Here is a 19,711-nt window from a genome sequence, read left to right as displayed (position 1 = left end):
AATGGCCATTGTCAGTTCTGCAGTGTTAGGCAAGACCAAGCCAAATACCCAGTAGTTCATGTGATCATGAAAGGAACTAGTTGTCAGCTCCTACCAAAGGACATGGAATGATCTGCTTTGCTGTCAAATGCCTCAGATCTGTTTTTCTTGCAAGTGTCAGTTTCAGTTTGCTGACTTGGCAGGGAGTTGAACTGACAGATCCTCCTCTTACATGTGTAAATGAAATGAATGCAACATTTAAAGCAATTCCAAAAAAGCAACTCTACATTTGCTCTTATTGTGTTTAGGGGCCTTTCCAGCTGCTGAATTGAACTGTTATCTGCCCATCCTTGAGTCAGCAGAAGAGCCAAGCATGAAATTGGCTCTTCCCCTTGCTGATCCCTCTCCTGCTTCTCTTGCCTCGGTTCCCAATGTCTGCAGTAACGGGCAGGGGGTAATAAAGCCTCACAGATTTTCAGCACTTTGGAGCTGCTCTTGGATGGTGTCAGAACAAGGAAGAAAATACTGCTTTAATATTGGTACAGATAGTGATGGCTTAAGGCTGCTTCATTCTTTGGCTGGGGATGAAATAAAGGTCTGTGCCATGGCTATGTACAAGTATGCAAAGGCCCTGAATCTGTTTTCAGAAACTGCAATACCGTCATTTATTTCAGTCCTCAGGGAACTTCACTTTCTTCTTCGGTTTTCATACAGTTCTCTGGACGAGGTCAATACCAGTTTGGATGGCTTTTTTAATATATTAGCTTATCTGAGTTGCACTTCCTGGACTAATATGTAAATTGGTTCTCATTGCTCAAAAAAACACTTGAGAAAAAAATGGTCCATGAATGGAGAGGCAAAATGATGCCAACCCTCCACCAGAGGTGGAAACTCTTACTACAAAAAGCAGTGGAAAACCTGTAATGCACACAGGGGGACAGAATAGGCAATACCCATCTGGCAGAACCTGTCTCTGTTTTCTGGTTTAAATCAACCTTCCGTGCAGCACAGGACTAGTGTTTTGCCCCAAAAGAGTGCTAACCTTGTTTTTTAAACACAAGTCTAGTGCTCTTTGAAGAATGTTGAATGTGTTTATAAGGAGCCCGTGTAAGACCTGACTATTTCATAATAGAAGTCTAACCAACTGTAAGCAGGAATGGCTCCTTTACATACTGCTGTATACATTACACAGCACAGCAGATTTAGATACTGGGAAACTAGGAAAAAAGTTATGAGACCAATAAAAAATAACAAATGAAAGACTTAAATAGATACTAGCAATAATCTTCAACGTTCAACATAAAGCATAAATATCCAGGCTGTAGTCAGCAGTTGGGGAAATCCATGGAAAGAAAGGAGAGAATGTATCTCTAGAAAGTTTTCCCATGCTTTTATTTATGCTAAATAGTTGTTTCTCTCTGATGTATTCTACTGTCACTCTCTAATGTAAACTTCTTTCCCTGCTATAACAAGAAAGAAACAAGAAAGTTATAACAAGAAAGAAACAAGTGCTGGTCAGGCATTGTGTAGGCAGATGCCTCTGAGAAAACCAGGTCTCCAGTTTCTCCTGCAACTCAAGTCAGAATTGTCATGGAGCAAGTGACCTGTGACAAGATGAAAGGGGATGTGCTCATTGCTCTTTGAAGTAACCAGATCTCACCCATACCCATATCAGCATTCATACTGTTAACGAAATGGCAAGATCATACCTATTGCAAAAATTATGGTGGGAGAAGAAAACCCCACTTTAGAAGAGCTAAAGTAACGTTAAGTTGCATTAGCTGTCGGCTGGGGATGAGACAAGGTACACATTTTGATGAGGATGTGGCAAAACAAAATGGATATGGGGCATGGTGATGCCATGGTTAGGGGCCATGGGGGTGATCCCTTAGAGTAGACTCAAACATTAATCTTATGCTTCCTCAATCTCCCTCAGCCTGTGTTTTATTAGACTGCAAGGCTAGTGAATAAATCCTGGGCAGATGTTCAAACTTGCTTATTTGTATGCATGTTTCAATCACATGGGAAAAAGCCCATAAGGTTTTTCACCATAATGAAAAAAGATTAGAGTTCTCCAAATATGGCTTCCCTCCTATGAATAAACTGTTGTATATCCCTTTCCTTTAGTGGACCCTTTGATTCTGAAAGTCGTCTTTCTTATTCTATCACAACTGCGTTTGTAGATGAAATGGTCTCTCTTTGTCCCAGGAAAAGGCCAAAGGTCTGTGGTTCTTACTACCTCTAGGCAATGCCTCTTTTGAGAACTAACCACAAACTACCCTTCTTAGTTTTAATTAAAGAAGACCAAATGCCTGTGATCTGGAGCAAAGGGCAATGTTTTATCCTGTTGATTGCTATGTTCATGTCCTTATTTGGTACATGGGCCTAGATAGAAAGGAACTTTCTACAGAATCAGAGATGGATCACAGAAGTCCAATTGTTAAGCATGTGGAGACCAAACAGAAGCAGTAGCTGTAATAGTGCTGGAGAAGAAGCGCTTACAGATTAGGCTTCAATCAGTAACAGAAAGGGACCAGAAAGAATAAAAAAGGATGGATACAAGTTTTCTCATTATCATCTCCTAGATTTATCAGGTTTTAGACTTGATAGAGCTTAGAGTTAACCTCCAGTTAAAACCTTGCGGTGGAAAGTTGTCATCAGTTTTAGTTCTCTCTGTGTCTTCAATATTTCATCAGGTTACATACCATAGATAAGCATCACTTTATCAGACTTTACTCTGATGGCGGACTATCTCAGCCCCATTAGAAACATGAAAACCTGTTTTCATACCACCTTTCATATTTCCTGGATAAAGCATTTCTAGGTGGACATGCATGGCTGAGTTTATAAAAGGAAGTCTAGCAGAGTGAGGCTATCTGCAGAAAGCAAGAACGCTTGCAAGCAAATAGAGGAGGTAGAATTGGTGATACAACCAAATGTATATTGGACGAATTCATGCAACTTGCTTTACACTAAAACCAGAATTGCAATGTTCATGTTTATATAAAAATAATGGCCATATTCCTGCAACAGACTGAAGGAATGACTGGGTTGCCATGACATTTTGAACTGAAACTATCTAACCTGATTTATTGCAGTTGTACAAATCATAAGGGTCTGCATATGGATGGGAATGTGGCAAAATAGTACTGATCCATTTTGAGGGGGCATCTTGATTCAGATAATACCATCTGACTTCAGGCACCACCTTACCCTGAGAAATCAGTTTCTTCTACTTGAATGCTTTAGACCAAAGGGTGTTCTCTGCACACTTGTGCATGTGCTCATTTGCATAAAACACTGAAAGGACCAAATCAATGGACCAAATCAATGAGGATTTGCTCCTTTGATTCAGCAATCCACTTCAGCGAGGTGAGTTGATCAAAGTTTCACCAAATCAAATCACTCAGTAAAAAAATCTGATCAGCCATAAAAGATAGGTAGTTTTGGTTGCAGTTAAGATTCACTGCTCTGGCTACAATCTCAACCATAGTCCAGGTTCAAACAAAAAAACCAAGCCTGTGGCTTTACATGAGGAATTAATCTGCCCATAACAGTGACAATTTACTTTTATCTCCTGTGCTAGTTACAATAAATATCTAAAGTGATTATGTGCCATCAAGTCAGTGTCAATTCTTAGACACAACATAGATTTTCTCTATGATGTTCTATCCCTAACCTGGCCTTCCAGGTCTTCCAACAAGGCACCCATCACCACTACAACCAAGTCCATCCACCTTGCTTCTGGTCATCCTATTATTCTCTTTCCTTCCTCCTTTCCCAACATTACAGCCTTCCACAGAGAGCTAGGTCTTTGCATAACGTGTCTGAAGTAGGATAATTTGAGCCTGATCATTTGTGTTGATCTGATGATCCATTTGTTTGTTTTCTTGGCTGTTCATGGCTGTTCATTTATTATATAGCTGTCAATTGCAAGTAAAAAGCCAGGTAGTTTTAATATGGATGTCAAATTACATTGGTATCATTTGACATCTGGAGAACACTAAAACAGAGAGGTAGAATTGTACAGCTGGTCAGCCTTATCAACCTTTAAAAATAAAGAAACAAACAAACTAACACAAAGTACATGAGATTCTGCAGCAGGTCAAAAGCAGCTCTGCAATGTGGAAGTTTACCAAGTCAGAGAGCTGAGGTAATTTATTTCTGATTCAGGTGTGTCCCAAAGTGTTGCAAAACTAGCATTTTCTTTACAATGATTTGAAAGGAAAGAGCTCTTATACTTCCAGCCAGTTCCTGAGCTTTAGCCACAGTAGCAGGTCCTGTAAGGGGAATGTTAGCTTGATAGTTTTGTGTCCCCTCCTCGGTAAAGGCCATGTGAGAAGGGGTGAAGATTAGGTCCAGGGAAGGATACTAATGCCATGGTTCCTGGGCCTATTTATCTCCTCACTCTCAAATGCATGAAGTGGGATGAGGGAATTTTTATTCACCCAGGATTCACTGAGGGTCGGGCAAGTAACTGAATTACATTCTTTGCTTCTTTTTCTCAGTGTTTTGAAATGAAGATAATCATGGGCCATTTTCAAATTGCTTTTGAGGAATTGTGAGTGGAAATGCTGTGGGTTTGGAAGCACCCACAGCGATACATATTTAACCCAAAATTGGGAGAAGGAGTAAGAATCTTCCAGTAGTAATTAGCATTTAGCTTAAGGTTTGGAGAGAAAAGTTCATAGAGGAAATAATGCAACCAGTGACTGTTTTTGTTTAAAAAGCATTTTGTGCCAGTTTTTTTTTTTTTTTTGCTTTTCTCAATGAAAACTTATAGTTATGTGGTCTACAGTTAGCATGTGGTTTCACCATAACGGCAAAGATATAAACAAGACAGATATTTAAATACAAGATTGGTAAGCATTTCCTTTGTGTTGGGGTGGTCAACTGTTATGCTTTAGCCAAAAGAACCGTTCTTTTGGTGAACTGTCAGTGAATAGTTCAGTATTCATAGGACTATCTTTCCTAAGCTCAGCTTAAAGATGGTAAATCATGGGGAAGGAGAGCAGGGGATATGAAATTGCCCATCAACAATTAGCAGCAGCTGGATCCAGATGGGACAGACACAGTCTTCTCCATTGTGGTGAGATGCAGTGCATTCATATTATGGTGATTATTTATATAGTTGCCTCTATAAATATTATTTATATAGTTGCCTCTATAAAGATGCATTAGCATATACACAGTTTATGAAAAACCCTGTCTTTCCTTGAATTGGTTGTCTTTTCTGGATTTAAGTTCACCTGGCATTAGAATTTATCTAATGCAAAGAAACCCAGCTAAATGGTACAGCTGGCTTTGGCTGCCCTTAGAGAAACTAAACAAAGTCAGATCAGGCTAATACTTGGATGGGACAATCAGAACTCCTGGGCCTGTAAGATTGACTGGGTAGTTAAAAGTAGCTAACACAAGAAGACAACAAATCATTGCTGTAGCATTGTTGGATGTGTCCGGTGAAGTCACCCAAAGTCAAGTGTGACCAAAGGGAGAGATAACATGTTTACGTAGAGAAAAATCCAGTGCAGTCACTTCCTTATGGTTATGCTGAACAAAGGGTAGATTTTTTCCCTGTAGGTGAAAAAAGCACCACCATTTCAGGGGTTGGTATAAATGGTAATTTAAGAATGAGTAGAATCTACCACTGAGGTCTGGATTCTACCCATGGCATATCAGGGTCTGGGGACAGGAGTCCTGGTAACCATACCATTGCTATTGTAAAAGAGTGTGCAGTCAAAGCTTTTCATCTTTATTCCCTCTAAAGTGAAAGGGGAACTCATATGTTTGGGTACTAAACTTACCACACATTTCCCTTCTCCTCCATCTGGCTTAAAGCAGGAATCAACACTATTGAATTTTTGTCCTATTCACTTCCTTTCTCTTCTCAATTCAAGGATTATTGAACCTGCAGGATTTTTTCCTTACATCTGAGCATACAGCTTTCCTACTGCTCTTGGAAACTATTTATTTATTTATTTATTTATTGAAAAGGGAAAAAAACACATCTAGAAAGAGCTTAAAAAATGAAAAAAATACACAAAGGAAAAAATGTTAATATATCATTATAACAGTAAACAATTACAATTCTAATGCAAATATTAAAGTATGTATTTATTTCTAATACATTTATATGACTATCATGTTGTTGTTTTTTAACCTACTGTATTTTGTATAAATGAGTCCCATATTTCATTATACTTGTCCATACAAAGTCTACGTCTATAGGCAATCCGCTCGTAAGTGGCAAGTGCAATCAGGTCTTCAATCCACTGAGTAAATGGGGCCATACATTTATCTTTCCAGTGCTGCAATATCAGTCTTTTGGCCATGGTAAGGGTATGGAGAATCCATTTACATTCTCCCGTTGTCAAGTTCCATGTATTAGGTATAAAGTTCAAAAGAATATTATCCTCTGAAAAATTTAGCTTTTGTTGCACAATCATATTTATATAGTCCACTACTTTTTTCCAAAACTTGGTAATTATAGGACATTGTAGAAACATGTTTTAAAGAAGCATTATCCTTATTACATCTCCAAGAAAATACTGTTTTTGACAATCCTTTTCTATACAAACGTAATGGAGTCCGATAAATTCTAAATGTTATTTTTTGTTGTATAAGTCAAAATTTGAGGTCCATTGACACTCTTGCTATAGCGGCTAAAACACTTTCCCACTGCTGCTCTTGCAAACTCTTGCCAAACCGTAGTCTAAGGGGACAATGGCATTTATTGCACTGCATGATGAACAGTGAGCATCTATATGAGGAAATGTTATGAACGCACAATTATTTGTCTTACTTCTTCATACCTTTGTGGCAGGATTGGAAGCTATTTCTTCATTTTTATGATATTGGTGATAGTGAGTTCCGGCTTATTTAGATGCAAGAACAGAATGTTATGGACAATAGATACTGAGAGGGTGAAGCTTTGCTTTTGCGGGGAGAGGGAGCAGGTATGTCCAAGCAGTGGGGTTGGTTTTCCACATTAAAGCTCAGTCTTTGATCAAACAGCAAGGCACAAACACTAATGAAGGTTCTGAAGAGCCTCTCACTGACAAAAGTTGTGAGAGAACTGTGGCTATGGGAGGATGGAAGGAGAAGATCCAGAAGCATGAGAACTAATCTAATTCTTAGCAAGTAAGCTTGTGATCCTTTTCTTTGCAGCTTGGAGGATTAATAATGCACATGCAACACACATTAAAAAGGGACAGAATTTCAGTTCTGTGGCCACGATCACTATCTTGAAATTTTTTTACCCCCTCGTGGATTCCCCTGGTGGATTTTTTTGTTGGAAAATATGGGGTTTCAACCAAGCCCGACTCACACAAGCATGAACGGAGGGGTGGCTTCGCTGCAGCCTAGCTTTGCTGCTTTGTGTGGGCGGGGCTTGGAGCCCGCCTTTTTTCCTGTTTCCCTCATTTTCCTTCCCTTCTCCTCGTGGCTCTTCCCAAGGTAGGGATGAATCCTCTTTCTTCCTCAGGGTTTTTGAATTAACATTTCAGAACCCCAACTTTTTTATAGCAGTCTTTCCAGCAGGAGATAGGGCATCTATGGGGATACCAACAGGCAGGGCTCCTCTGAAGTGTGTCATGTTTTTTTTATTCAGGAACACCTGCATTTTTACACATGATAGTGGGTTAATTTTAGAAAATGCTTTGCTTTTTGAATGCAGAGAATGAAATGGTCATCAGAAGCATAAATGTAATCCCAGGTGGAAAAACAGGATATAGAATAAGCAGTTGAGGGAATCCCCACCTCTTGAGAAAGGAAAGTCATCACTGTCATGGTGGGGGGAGGCACCTGTGCACATCATCATGACTTTCCATTTCCTATTATCTTCCTCCTTTCTCTCCAAATCTTGGAGCATTACCTACCAATCTGCAAGTCCTTGACTCTTTTTCCCTCCTAAATATTCTTTAAGTCAGGGATGTCTAATGCACATAAAAAACGGGTGACACTTCTATCACACCATCACAGCCACCATCTTGACTTTTTTTATCATACCCTGCAGACACGCCTGCTTCAAGGTAACATCTTTGTTCTAGAAACACAGCAATATTCAGAACAAAGATGTTCTGAATGACAATGCAGGTGACCTTTTCATAGAGTTATAGACTGGGCCATTTAGGCATTGAACAACTTCCTACTCAGTGACATCCCTGTTGCATGCCACTGTAAAACTCAACCTGTGGTTTCTTTCAAGTTGATAATCTAATTCATTTTTTGGCATAATCAAGAAAAAATGACAACCCTAGAAAAGATTCAATATATAAGAAGGAACTCAACTGAGTGACTGTTCACATGATTATTAGAACGATAAAGAGCTTCTAAGAGATTTACGGCATCAAATGCATGACCAGTCATCAAGATATTATCAGCACAATAAATTTTCTGTTATGTTCCAGGTTGTATATTTTGATCTTGCAGCTGTTAAAGCCAGTTATGAAGTTGTTTCAGTAGAAGTAGTCAATAAGCAAGGAGCTGATATTTCTAGAAAAACATTATTTGTTTTTGAATTCCAGAAGAATTTATATTCATTATTTCACAGCATTTGTTTCTACACATTATATTATACGTCACAGCGTAATTTGAATGTTACAATTTAGGAAGTGTAGTTGGAATTAGTCTGTTTGTATAGTGGATCTTACATGTCATCTTTTCACATTTTGCACATACTTACCAATCAGAATGATTCCTGTAGTTTCCAAAATGTCACTCACACTTTTCACCTTGACAAAATTGTAGGACAAAATCAAAAGTGATATTACTCAGTAGCAGCAATGCTTCTCTGTATCTTTTCAAAGAACAATTCTCAGAGACAACAATCTATGGTGTTAATAACATTCTTCACCTCTGAGCCCTTGAATACATTTAATTCTGATGGATAGCAAGAATTGTACCATTTGTAAAAAGGTAACTGTATTTTTTATTACTTAGATTCATAGGGATGAGTGAGTATGTGAGAAAGAGAGAGACAGAGACAGAGAAGCCAAGTGAGTAAGTGACTTCTCAAGATGTCCTCTCCATCTTGCAGTTCTTGGATAGCTTGAACAGAGCACTATTTTTTTTTTACAGTCATAGGCTGTGCTTGAGTGAAACTGGAATAATTCCAGTTGTGTAAATATCTACTGGAGCTTCCAGCTTTTCTTAGAACTACCCCATGGGGTTACCCTGAAGCAGAGTAGAAATACCATCAGGTTTGCTGTGGGCTTCACAAGGCTTTGGATAGGCACTGTACATATTCTGATCATCCTACACTTTAGAAAGACCAACATTATATTAACACCCTGTTCTGGGGCTTTTAATGAGTGAATGTGGGTGCATGAACAAGCAGTTGAAGGAAACTACTAAAGTCTCTTATGTCGGAAATCCAGGACTTTAGCTCAAGTCTCAGGAGATGAATTGTTATTTTTGTTCAAAAACCTTACATTTACATGTTCTTTATATGACTCCTCTGAGGCAGGAAAGATACACCATGCATTAACATCCAATTAACACAAGGCACTGGGCTTATCCTGTTCTTCAGCATATCTTGGCCATTGCCTCCAACTTGTTCATCAAATAGATTTATGTAGGCTGAAACCATCCTAGCTGCCCAGACCCAAATATCTTTCACCTTTGAATGCTGGCTTTTTGCTAACATCTTCTCAGAGAAATCACGCAAAGATATCTCTTACTTTAATTAGAAAAGGCAATAGATAGTAAAAAAAGAAAAAAAAAGCTGGTGATTTTCTTTGCAAACCCCAAAGAAATCCTGTTTGGTAAGTCTTAGCATAGCTTATAGACCTAATAAACAGGGCAATAAATTTCTATTTTATAAAAACTGTTAATATCTGTATGGATAATTCAGGGCAACTTCCTTGTTAATGCTGATCAAGTTCAAGTAAAATAAAATAATACTAATTCTATCTTTTAAAAAGTACTAAGAATAAATCAGCTGTTGATGTATATATTGGACTGGATTCAAGGCACTGTCTGGGATAGGAGCACCTGATATGGCATTAGTGAGACTAATAGCCAACTCCTATAATGCTTACTCAGATGTAAGCTCCATAGATTTCAGTGGGCTCTCTCCCAGGAATCTGGGTGTAGAGTTGCAATGTACATGGTGATGGATCTAATCAGGTACTCTGAGCTAATGAAAGATCATGGGTCAAATATGGCTTTATTTGCTAATACAGTGTTATAAATGCTGGAAATATGATGCGGCTGCTGTGGTGTGCCTTCTGTGCTTTATTATTGTTTTGCTGCCACTAGCAAACCTTTTCTGTTTAGAAATTCTTTATATATCTAAAGGATAGCCCACAGACTTAGAGAATATAGAAACCAAAGAATGAATTGTTTTTTAAATAAATTCACTTAATTCTACAAAGTCTATATATTCTGTCAATACAAGCATACACAGCATTAAAAATATTCGTAACCTGTTTCCCTGATATGGGGGTGTATTCCCACATCTGTCCTTCCACTTATAGTTCCCCATTCCTTCTCCTCCAGGTCCCTTCTCCTTTTGGAATTAACCCAGGATGAGATGCCTTGTACTGCTACCCTTTGATTGGCAGTTCAATCACCCAATCATCACAACTGCATCATCCTGTATCCTGTCCATCTCTTCTTTATGCAGTTCCCTTATGACATTGTCCTCTACAATTTTGCCAATTTTGGCCCATGTAACCAGGTAGGTAGGTAGGTCTGTCTGTCTGTCTGTCTATCTATCACTTCAAACTTTACAATATATAACTCTGGGCATCTTTGGTGAATACTTTTTTTGATGTATTCAAAAGGAGTGGCACATTGACTTCTCATGGAGATCTTCTCTTGACTCTACTTCTCAGAGAACAAAAAGTGGTAGAGATGAATATCAGCCAGCCATGGATCCCCCTCTTTGCCAGAGAATCCAAAATGCTTTTAACATTCTCCCAGACCCCCAAGTCTATCATAATACGGCTGACTTTTCTTCAAAGCTCCAATTTGGGGAGAAGCCCAGATGATATGTTAAATGCCTTTGGAAGGCACCATCAACTGATGAAAACATGGAGGAAAACGCTGTTGGCTTTAGAACTCTTTGGTTATGGTTTTGGTTTTTTTTTCAGCTGCCCAGGTTAAAGAATAGGCATGCAAACAAGGCTCACTTGAGTCTAATTTGGTGCTATGCAAAATATCCCACTTAACTTTAACTTTATTTATTTATGGGTTGAGGCCCAAAACAAACAGAAAAGCATACCTTTCATGAACCAGCATGGGGAAGAGAAAGTTAAAAGCCAAGCTTTTGACCCTTAAATTCAATTTAATGGTAATGATTTTAGTTTTGATTTTAATTGTGTTGATTTTTACAGTTGTGGTTTACGTTTGGTGGGTTTTTTAAATTATTGTATGCTGCTTCAAGTGTTTATATAAAGAGAGAGAGGGGATGTCAATTTAGTAAGAAAAATAAAATAAAAATACAAATGTCATCACTTTTCAACAGAATGCCATATATTTGCAGGAGCAAGAGCTAATTCTGAGGAAAGAAAGGTGTGTGTATGTATTGAATGCATTCTCCCTGTGTTTTCTTGATCCACTGGTAAACAAGTTGCAGCAGATAACACAGATGCAGTTCCTAGGTTTAATGCAGAAAAAAGTGGAACTTTAAATGCGCATATACATGGCATCGGGCCTGGTTACTTGAGGGACTACCTGTCTCCCATAACATTTGCCCAGCCTATTCGATCCTGCAGGGTTGGCATGCTCTGGGTTCCTTCAAGTAAACTATGCCATCTGTCAGGACCTCAGAAGCACTTCTCCGTAGCAGCACCTGCCCTCTGCAATGACGTTCCCCTGAGATCTGGATCGCCCCCACTCTGCTACCTTTCAGAAGAGCTGTGAAGACAAGGACTCTTCACCCAGGCCTTTGGTGAGGGAGAGGTGAGACCCCTCACTTCATCATGCTTCCATCTTTTATCTTTATCTTTTATTGATTTGATTATAATTGCTTTGCTTGATTGTTATGAGCTGCCCAGAATCATTAAAAGTTGGGCAGCGTACAAGTTTAATAAAGTATTGTTATTATTAATTAGGCATATTTCTGTAAGCTTTCCTTCTGCATTTTCTTTTTTTAAAATAGATGTAGCAGTTAAGGAGGGGAACAATATGTGAGCAAGAGGTTGATGAGGAGTTATTGGTAAAGGTCTGTTTTAAGTCAGGCTCCAATCCTGTGACATGTCTGCATAGTATGCTTTGCTTCAGCATTTGCCGTTGCATTCTTCTGGGATTGATTGATTGATTGATTGGTTTTGACTTCTTATCTAGTCTACCTCATTGATTTCCTGGCGATCTCCCATCCAAGTAACAGCCAGGCCCAATCCTGCTTTACTTTTTGAAATCTCTCGAGGTTGGCTAGATGCCCCCTTGTGAAGTTAATGACTAGGTCTCTGAAAAAGGAGATGCAGAAAACTCTTTGTTGCAGTCTGGTAGTCATTCAGACTTTTACAGATTTGTAGCCCTACTAATAACTCCTCCCAGGAAATTCCAGAGAGGCAGCTGTTAAAGCACAATGAGCAGGTGTGGCCTCCAGATGCAGCAGAACCCCAATTTCCATAAACTCTTGTCAGCATGGTTGATTATGAGGGAAAATGGCAGTTGCAGCATTTCGTCCAGCAGCATTTTAAAGGAAATACCCCTGTACCAAGGAGAGAACTGGCATCTAAGAAATGGCAGTTCTTTCCTGTATACCAAACTCAATTTCAGTAGGCTGAAACTGAGTTCAGCCAGAACAATTCCGTTAATATCAAGTGTATTTCAATTCAACTTCAGTTCCTGGTGATTTCTGTAGATATGCCAGTGTGGTTTTCTTGGCAATAGCATAGAAGTTGCTTATCACTATTTTCTTACAGGATTACTTTTCTTCCCAGTCTAATCTGCAGCCTGACTTCCTGAAGGCTCCTATCCAAGGTCGAACCAGGCCTGACCTTGCTTAGCTTCTGAGCCAAGCAAAGTCACTTAGAGTCTGCCTTGGCTCGGATAACTAAACGGACCCAAGATCTATACTCCTGATTCCTATAAGTTTTTGTTCTGCAACAAAGGCATCCATTTCCCTCCCTTGTTCTCAGATATATTAGAATTTGGTTGGGTTAGGGTCTGCTTCCAGAATTGGAAAAAAGCCCACTGAAGGGATGTCTTGCATCAGGCCTTTCTTGCAATTCAGAAGCAAATGGGTGGGGTGGGGACAGAGAAACGGCAAAATGCAGAAGAGGCAAAAGGAAAACCAGGAGGGAACTAATCAGTGTTAGACCTTTGATCATCACTGGAGTTCTTACTCTCCTCTTCCCCAAATGTGCCACTTTGATTTGATGGGACATTTTCTGGCTTTCCTAGCATAGCCAAACAAAGATGTAAAGTTGGCATTCCCATATTTATTTATTTAAAACATTTATATAGCCGCCCATCTTGTATCAAACTCTGGGTGGCTCAGAACCAAATAGATGCCTGGCACTCTTAAGCTCCTGCAACCTTGGCTGGATGAGTGTAACTATTTTTTTTCCATGCATAAACATTGGATCCTGTTCCATTTCATGAAAATAAGATGTTGACTTTGGTGGTTGCTTCATCTTCTGGGTAATATGTAAACCCCCTCCTGAGTCTACTGTTGGCCCTAAGGGTTTTGTTTTGTTTTTGTTTTTTCCTTTTTATATAAAATGGTGGTTTTAGGTAGTGAATCAGCTATGGATTGCAAAACCTTGTATGACCATTAGATGCAGTGAAGAGACCCCAGTTCATTGATGCCATCTACTGTTCATCTGAGGTTTTGCATCCCAGGACTGAAGCCCTATTTTTTAAGTGAAAATGTGCACATGAAAATCTAAGGAACAGGTATGGCTGTGGACAAAAACAACTTCTTCCTTTTTCTTGATCTCTTTTCACCTCTTGAAATCCATTCAAAAGCAATGAAAATATTGAATCTAAATCAGGGATTGCATTTCTAGGAACTTATCAAAATGGCCCAGGTAACCTTACGATTTTGATACTAAATTGTGGTTTTAATCAGATATGTACAGTATGCATTTCATAATACCTTAACCTCTTAACCAATTTGTTGTTTACATTAGATTTGCATACCTGTCCTATGCTGAATAGCTTCTAAACTTAACTTTCACATCAAGACACAATAATCTCTATTTTCAATATATCAGCTAAGAGGAATTCTGGAGATCATTCCTAGTTGGCTCAGGTTAGTAAGAAACCTGTCAAATGCTGCATATAGTATTAAGTCTGAGAAAGCATTGCTTTCCTTGTCTACAAAGTTCTTAAGTTATGCTTTGAAATAATATTTATTTCTGTGGGTTATATCATAAACATTTGGATTTGGTTTATTTACTGCACTTTTATTGCTATGATGGTATTAATGATAGCATTATGGATAGGTCTGATTTTGAAGTTGGATTGAAAAAAAATGTTTATTTTTCAGCTAGTTATCAAGAAAAATGAGCAGCAGAACAATGTGGTTACTTCTTACTTCTGCAGTGCCATCACTGGGCTGACTTACCACTAGTGGCAGCAGCAAGAGATCACACTTTGCAGTATCACTCTGGGAGCCTAATAAAAAGCAGCAGTGCCCTTAGGATAGAACTTCTGCATGCAAGCTTGGAATTCATGCAACAGAATGAATAGGTGGTCCTTCAAAGACAGGCTTAGCACATTTTGATACATTCCCCCTGACATTAAGATCATATAAATCCAGTGGTTTCAGTTGATCTAGCTGGACATTTGAGAAGATACTATTTTCAGCATGAAAGTGAGTGCATCTCTTAGAACAGTGGTTCTTAAACTTGGGGTAATTACTTCTAAGGGGATAATTTGGGCATATCCTGGGGGTAATGGAGCAATTTGTAACTGTTTGTGAGCTGAGGATCTGGTTTAGCACTTCCACTGCTGAGACACTTGTGAAAAGGATCTCTCCTTTTCCTTTTCCTTTTCCTTTTCCTTTTCCTTTTCCTTTTCCTTTTCCTTTCCCTTTCCCTTTCCCTTTCCCTTTCCCTTTCCCTTTCCCTTTCCCTGTCCCTTTCTTTCTTGTAATGACATTATTGAAGACCAGGAAAAGGAATAGTTGGGTCAAACAGTTTAAGAACCACTGTCTTAGAAGAAGGCTGCTGTCAGCCTTCCCAGGTAGATCAGACAGGAAACACAATCAGATGTGCTAATACTACTTTATTGTAAGGCTACATTAACAGAATCTTGCAAGTCTGAAAGTACAAATCTCTTGTTGTCTCCTTTACAGCCTGAGAAGCTAGGGTGGGTCCCTTCTGAACCTCTTTCTCCATCCATTATGCAGCTGTGGGCTATGTCTTCTCTTATCTGACCATTCCCTAGGCAACATCTCCTCCCTCCTCCCTAAGGTCATTCCCACATACCATTACAGCTGTACAAATTATACCAATGGATGATATTGATTTCAATCATGTCCTCTAGACAGTAGAATGAAAATCAAATATATTCCCTCAAGTGGAGCGCAGTTCTTGGTGATGTCATAGACACATCCATGTAGGTAATTCGAAAACAGTATGGAAGGATTTCTTTTATTTTGTACTTCTCAGCCTAGCCTATAAGTAGACTTCCTGCTGGTCATCTACTACCCAGGTCTGGTCAGAATAAATAACTTTTCCCAAAACACTGTGACCAGAGAGCTTCAATTCACCTTCCTGGGGGTCAGAAAAGTAGACCTGCCATTGATTATCCTCCTTTTTCCTGCTTTCAGAAGGGTTGAATCAGACATGAACCTCCTCGATGGTACCAGTTTAATTTGGGGAGTCCTGTGAGCCTGCAACATTACTTATAGAAGCACAGAAGTGGCCCAGCTTCGTTTCATCGTGTTTGCATGTGTCAGTTAGACATGGGGGAGATTCCTATCTGGCTCCCTAGTTCTTTTGTATGTATTATGTGGTGTTTCTCATTTGGTTGACAGAAGAACAGCTTCAATTCTATTTGCAAGGAACAGGACATAGTTCCCCATATGTTTTGTTGTTGCTGCTGTTGTTGTTCTTGCTTTGAGTGGTTTGTTAATTAGGACCACTCAGTATAATCTGAAGAGAAACAGAGTAAAATTTTCCAAGCTTTCTAAGCAAGCAGGCAGGGTGGCAGAGCAAAACATCTGACACCACACACCGAGGTTCAGCCTGAAGACCCACAACTTCAGCCAGTCAGCATGTGTTTCTTCCAAATGAGCTGAATACTAAAGATGCAATTTGGTCAGCTTCTTCCAGGCTCCTGGCAAGAGAAAAGAATTCCCTGAGGCATCTGGCAATTTGCTGAGACTTCCTTGGAGGTAAAGACAAGTGTTTGCTTTCCCCTTTTTTCCCTTTTAGTGCAAGACTGAGAGCCAGCTTCCATCCTGTTCAAAATAAAAAGTTCCAAAATACACAGTCAGAGAAAGTAATAAGGGCAGTCCACCTGGGAGAAAGTTGTTTCCACATGGAAGCACAGGATCACACATTTGTTCCCCCACATCAAAAGCTCCATGGAACTAGAAGGTCAGGATGCCTGCAATAAGGGGAGCAGGAACCCCTTTTCCCCTTACATGCTAGTTTTCCATAATATCAGCATCTTGGAAAGGCTGGCAGATTTTAAGAGGCAGGCATGGCAGAGAGGTAGCCACTGGCTTCTCATTTTGTCTGTATAGTTTTTAATTTAAAATATTATAAGCGAAAGATATTTGCAGAAAAGAAAAGGAAGGAAGGAAAAGGGAAAAAGTCCACAGAAATATACTTCTCTTTTATACTAGCCAGTAGCCTTGTATCCATATTCATGCCAAGTTAAATAATTAAATTACAAGGTTAAAAGGTCCTGCTTGTGTGACTTTGAAGTCTGCATCATCTCTATGAGCCATTTGACCATTGTACAATTGAAGCCGCCAACTTGGCACCTCGGACCCTCTGCTGCAGATTCCCCTGGCTTCTGCCAACTTCAAATTGCCAACATGGTTTTTCTCACTTTTTATTAAAGAGCGACTATACAGAACTTGAGACCTAATGTCCAAGGTTTAACGTCTCTCTCAACTATGGTGCAAAAAAAGAAGCATTTTTTATAAACAGAAAACATGTAAAAACAGGTTCTTGCTACCTGTATACATTCTCTGGAGAAAAAAAATACTGATGGAGAAAATTTTGACTAGGAAAAGGTTACAGATCTTCTATGGTTATACTTCAGACACAACAGGTGGTAGCACGTAACGGACCTTGGCTGATCTCAAGAAGCTAAGCAGATTGGCCTGATTAGTCCTTAGATAAGAGACTAGTAGGAAATAGAGCTGCAAGCTAGGCTGAGAAGTCAGAAAATACATCTGAGAACCTGGCAGTGGCAAACTACTGTACTATTGCCAAGCTTATTAGTATTAGTATTATATTAAATTTTTATGCTGCCTGACTCCTAGTAACTCTGGGCAATTCGCAGATAAAAAGATAGAAAACAATAAAATGGTTCAATAGTTAAAAATAAGGAACAAAAGATGATAAAAACCAGGCTACAGCAAGAAGTAAACCCACATTATCCAGAAGAGGGCTTCAGTCAGCCTTGCCAAAGTCAGGGTGAAGAGCCAGGTCCTCAAGGCCCTCCAAAACACCAGCAGGGTATGAGCCACCCAGATCTCAGGGGAAATACCATTCCAAAGGGCAGGTGCTGTGGCAGAAAAGCACACTTCCAGGAACATACATAGTTGGCATTGTCTAATCAGAGCGCACCAACCCTGCAGGATTGAATCAGCCAAGCAGATACTATGGGAGATAGGTGGTCCCTCAAGTAAACAGGCCCTATGCCATGAAGGTGATAACCAACATCTTGAATTGTACCCAGAAGCAAAGAGGCAACCAGTGCAGCCCACAAAGCAGGGCTGCTACATGGATAGATCAAGTCATGCCCATCACTGCCTATGCCACTTCATTCTGAACCAGTTGAAGCTTCTGGGTGGTCTTCAAGGGCAGCCTCAGGTAGAGTGCATTGCAGTAGTCAAGCATAAACAGACCTATCCATGAAGTCTCCAGGAGTTCAGCTCAACTCAAGGGAATGTTTACTTTTTTTAACGGTAATAAAGGGGGGGGGGGGTGTTCATGTGTATTCCCTGTCTTTTATCTGTGTCAATTTTCTCTCTGTCAATTATTTCCTCAGTTTCTTGAAGATGACACAATAATGCAATGCTGGAAGAGACCCAAAGAGAGTTGTCATTTGACTTTTGAGATCTTGCCTTGATTCCTGGCTGTAACTGTTGGGCTGAGAATGATAGTCTTCATCTCAATCAGCTGCATGCCCTGAGGTAGACTCTCAATCAAGTTTTTGCAGATCAGCCTGAATGCTTTCAACCACCCACATAAACCCAAACCTTGGGATTACCTGTTTGTCGTGAGTGGAGGAAACACGGAATAAATAATTTAAGACAACAGATGATTTGCTCCAGTAAGTCAAGCCATATATTATTGTCCGAACAAAATAAAGCTCACTAATGAATGGCCTTATAGTTACTGAGAGATGAAGCCAACATCTTCCCCAAGTCTTTAATAAAGTCCCAAACACCAAGTTTCAGACCCAGTGTTTAGTTCTATAGTGTTCTAAAGGTGTGTGTGTAAGCTTTAAAAATTTTAAAAATTAGTTTAATAGTGTTTTAAAGGGAGTGTCAAGTTCAACCCGTGGTGTCTCTGAATACACATCAATGTAGTTTTCTTGGTGGTCTCCCATAGAAGTACTAACCACATCCACTTAGGTGAAGAATTAAAACTCAGAGCAACAAAGTAGAAGGGTGAATAGAAATTAATGAAATAAATATAAATACATCCCTCTGTTTCGAAGGCTGACAGAGAATGGCTCATATGAAGACCACCTATCAAGTTTGGGTTTTAAGTCTCCTATGAATTGGACTCTTCCTGTACACAGTTGAACCAGTATGAGTTCAAGTAATTTCCAACAGTTTTTGCAAAAGTTGACAACATATGGTAAACTTAGTTGGCATGCATGTCATATGTTCCAAATTTCACAATGACTCAATTCATGGCTGATTTAGTGTGAATTTTCTAAGGCAGGCATACTTTAGGAAATGTATATGTGGCTTGTAAATGACTATTAATTCTAAATTCTAGACTTAGCAAAGTCAAGGGACAAAACAATTGCCCTTTTTTTAAGGAATTAAATGCTGGGAAGTGTTTTCACAGAGCTGTAGAGAACTGGAGCTCCTTGCATTGCAATCTCAGGGAGGGAAATCCCTACGAATTTGAATAAATGTTTTCCATGTAAAAATAATCATTTTGAGCAGTTAACCATTCATTAATATTCAGAAGAATGTTCAGCTAGGTATTTTCTGGTAACAGATGAAAGTGGGATAAGAGCTAATATATCATAAGCAATTTCACACTTCATATTCAATCTTTGTCTTTATATAAAGGCAGCACATTTGGCAGTGTTAATGGAGATCTTAAGAAAATAAGTACTTTAGACTGACCACTAATATTCCTTTGCTGAAATACTATGGCCTGCAGTAAGTTAGAAGATTGGGATTTCAGCATTTCTCTTCAAAAATGGATAGTCTTAGTTTCAAGATGAATTGCAAGTATCCTTATAGAGAATTACAGAGATATCATTCCTGTACCATCCCTGTGATCGAAATCCATTTGAAAGGGTTGAAATATCATTTGCAATTCAGAGGGGAGGGAACCCAACTTTTTTATGCAGTTCCCTTATAACTCTTCTCTGGAACACGTAGCATGAATTGTGAATA

General features: G+C 39.2%; 1 long non-coding RNA gene across 1 annotated transcript; it reads left to right on the top strand.

Moving 5' to 3' along the window:
* The first annotated feature begins 11,759 nt into the window (after positions 1-11,759).
* On the top strand, positions 11,760-18,505 carry LOC148216590 (uncharacterized). Its single transcript, XR_015795122.1, has 4 exons — positions 11,760-11,886; positions 14,067-14,188; positions 16,208-16,279; positions 18,115-18,505. It is a non-coding gene; the product is annotated as an uncharacterized LOC148216590 (long non-coding RNA).
* Positions 18,506-19,711: the final 1,206 nt, after the last annotated feature.

This window comes from Python bivittatus, unplaced genomic scaffold, assembly GCF_059951505.1.
Source record: "Python bivittatus isolate LINGU-HERP-01145 unplaced genomic scaffold, Pbiv_v1 ctg000120_np1212, whole genome shotgun sequence".
Classification (NCBI taxonomy): domain Eukaryota; kingdom Metazoa; phylum Chordata; class Lepidosauria; order Squamata; family Pythonidae; genus Python; species Python bivittatus.
The sequence above is the reverse complement of the archived record's forward strand: the minus strand, read 5'-3'. Positions and strand labels throughout refer to the sequence as shown.